This window comes from Geospiza fortis, unplaced genomic scaffold (genome assembly GCF_000277835.1).
Source record: "Geospiza fortis unplaced genomic scaffold, GeoFor_1.0 scaffold78, whole genome shotgun sequence".
In the NCBI taxonomy this organism is placed as follows: domain Eukaryota; kingdom Metazoa; phylum Chordata; class Aves; order Passeriformes; family Thraupidae; genus Geospiza; species Geospiza fortis.
This window is the reverse complement of record NW_005054339.1, coordinates 2,353,145-2,356,762: the sequence shown is the minus strand read 5'-3', so window position 1 is coordinate 2,356,762 and position 3,618 is coordinate 2,353,145.

Below are 3,618 nucleotides of genomic sequence, written 5' to 3'. Positions count from 1 at the left end.
TAAAGAAAGCAGGTGTCCAGCCTCTTCTGGTGCCTCAGCTCTCCTAACTGGTGCTAACTGGAATGCACCAGTGGGGGACACAAACCTCAGCTACTGTTCCCTTGTCCCTGCCATCAGTCCAGGAACACTTGGCAAGGCTGTGCTGTGACACCTCCCCTTCTCACAGGGATATCCGCAGCTGTGGCTCAGCACTTCTGCTCTCCATTGCCTTGCAAGAATTCCTTTTCTCCTGCACCCTCCCATCTGACAATTGCCACCAGTTGCCAGTGATTTTTCTCACCTCCTATCCCAAATGCTTAGAGCCAGCTGTCTCTCTGCTGGTTGACTGGCACTTCCCATCAATGAAACCATGTCTTTATGCCTTCAAGGAAATTAGAACAGCTGTCAGGGGGCAAAAAAAGCACAGCCAGGTAGGATGCCAGGTCAAGGGGGAAGCTGCTGTGTGAGACTTGCTGTTACTGGCTGGTGATGCCCCTTCTCCCTGAGCGGGACTAATTCTCCCACTTGCAGCCGGAGCGGGATCTGTTATGCTCAGGCTCCCTCTAGTGCCTCCGTGTCCCGCTCTTCTGGCTCCTCTGGAGGTGTATCGGCCATTTGTCCCCGCGGACAATTTCTCCCATGGCCTCGCTGCCCTCCGGCATCGCTCGGCTCCACAGCACAGCCGAGCCCTGTTTGCTCACAGGCTGGGAACAGCCCTAAAATCGCCCCAAAGCCACGGGCACTGCCAGGGCAGGGACTCTTGGGGAGCTGCCAGACAGCCCAGTCCTGGTCTGCTTGCTGGGGTGAAGGAGGGGGTGAAGGTGGCCATATCCCACAGGGTGCTCTCCCTGACAAGGCACAGCCCTACATGCTGCAGCTGCACTTGAGTGGTGTCAGCAGAGCGAGTGGGGATGAGTGGGGATGGGTGAAGTGCCCGAGCAGCCCAGGCTGGGAATCCTCCCTGTGAGCCATCAGGAATAGCCAGAAGCATCCCTGCACTCTGCCCCCTCCTCCATGCCTCCCCACTGGGGAGCAGTTTGTAGGGTCCGTGCCAAGCAAAGTCAGCTGAACTCCTGATCTGCACTGGTTTCGTGTTCACTGGGGAGCTGTGCTGTCACACTGTGTCCAGCATCCTACATGAACATGGCCTTTCCTTGTCTTCTTCCTGTGGGAATGGGGAGGAAAATCCTTCACGTTTTGGGAAATGACCAGAGCCAGCCTCTGCTCAAGCCCCTGTAAAACTCAGCCTGGCTCAGCTCTGGCACTGGCACCATGCTGGACAGTGGGCAGTCCCTGGCATTACTGAATGGGGCAGCCCCAGTAATTCCTTACCCCAGGGCAAAGTCACCTCACAGGGAGGGGGGAGGCAAGCTGGGGGAGGCTGCTGAAATGGGGTGTCAGCATGAAAACAGTGACAGACCAGAGATCAAACAGCATAAGTGTGCGTGATGCAGGACAGTGACCAAGATACAGCTGTCAAAGGCACTGTGGGATTTTTGTGTTATGATTTTTTCATAATTGTTTTGCAACTGGAGTAATTACCATCCTATTTAACGAGCACAGCTCCTTTAATAGAGGACACTTGTGCTAAGGTGCACTAATTAAGTCTGTAATCACTAGAAGCATGAGTAAAGGTTGTGAACTGGCCAATTGGTCTCAGTAACACCATAATTAGAGGCACAGCAGCTCATCAGGGCATGGGAGAAATTCAAGGGGGCTCGATCGCCCAGCAGTGTGATCCTGGTCCTGCCTTGGATCCTCCTTTTCACCTTGTTCTCTGCATTGGTTTGCAGTGATTTATAAACTGCCCTGGATATGTTACACTCAGCACCATGAACTGAAGGTTCTCCAGTTTTATTTTATTAATTTGGTTTATGGATCTTGTCATCACCTGGGCATTAAGCACAGCTTCTCTAATCCCCATCTGGCTGACTGCTCATCTGAGTGGCCCCAGCAGCAGCTGGGAAAGACTCCCAGGGAGATCCAACAGCAATAATTGCAGCAAGACCCTGAAAAAACTTGGAAACGGTGGATAGAACCCTAAAGTATACCCTTCTGTTTCTTCCTGAGGAGGAAGGCTCAGAAATTAGTTTAAAAGATCAAGAGTTTTCATAATCTAATGGCCAAGCTCAGGGGGCTGGCAGCCCTTCTGCCTTTTGAAATGCAGTGGAGGCAAACACACCTCTGGGATTCAGTTCTGTCTTCCACTGAGCTTGGCTCTCTGTGTTATCAGGAAAGTCAGGGCTTCTCTCTACTGTTGGCTGCAATTAGCTGGCCACACTGATGTACAAATATTTTAAGACTGGAGCTCACTACAGTGGGAGGAATTTAAAAAAACAACAGTTTAAAAAGTCAGATGTTTGCATATCTGCATCTTTGCATCTTTGAGCAGACCTTCATATTCCAGCTGCAAAATCCAGTAAAAGAATATTGCTATTTTCATCTATTTTTACAAAACAACTGCCCAGAATAGGGGTGGGGCTGGGAAATGAAGCCAAATACATTTTGCATCTTAGGTCTTGCTCAAAAAAGAGAAATACTGAAATTGAATTGCATTATCTTTCTTTTTCCTGCCTGTTTTCATTTCACTCTCATCAGCATTACCAAGGACAATCTATTTCCCTCTGTTTTTACAATAGGAAGAGCTTGTTTATAGCTATCTGAACTTGGGGCAGAGTAGCAATTGCTCTGCAAGCATTCAGACACTGAAAAAATGTCCAGTTCACTCTCTGTACTGGCCATGGGGCGTTTGGTCTCTGGGCTATTTTTTCAGTCTGGGTTACTTGAAGCAATTCACTTGTGCCTCTCACTGTAAAATAAAGGCAATGCCATCAGAAGGTGGCAGGAGAGCCTGGGCCTTTTCTGCTCATTTTTCAGAGGTTCCCATTTGAAATCACAGCAGCCTTGGCCAGAAATGCTACAATTGGTCAAGAGATACATCCCCCAGGGGCTCAGGCAAGCTTGGCCTTCCTTGTTCCCCTTATTCCTGTGTCACTTCACTGGGGGAGATGTCTCAATCCATGACCACAAATCCAGTCTTTCCTTGGACACCTCCAGGGACAGTGGCTCCACCACCACGCTGGGCAAGCCATTATAATCTCTACCCTTTCCATGAGGAAATTTTCCCATCGCAGTCATCATTTCAGTGTTTTTCACAGACTGAAATACCAACTTCAGTCCTTGTCTTTTGCAGGAGTGACACTTAAACCTCGCAGCATGGTCAGAACACAGCAGAAGCCCCTGCACTGTGCCAAGTCTTTGCCGAGCATGGGGGGTTTTGGGGGTCACCGAGGTGGCACAGCTTTCTGTCTGAAAGCAACGGAGCTGCCCGAGCCCCTGGTGCTTCATACCAATGAAGATGAAGGGCATTGAGTGTACCTGCCCTGAGGAGCATTGTCTGTTCATGACTACATTGCCCGAGCGCGGTGAACGCGCAGATAAACCGAGGCCGGACTCCGACGGGGACGAGGGCCTCAGGCTCCCGCGGGGGTCGGGCAGGGCCAAGCAGGGCGGCCTCGGCTCCCTGGGCCCCCGGCCGGCAGAGGCCATGGTCGGGGGCACCACAGTGGGGGGACCGTGTTGCTGGGAACCGCGTTGCTGGGGGAACCGCGTCGCTGAGGGACCGGGTCCGCTACGTCT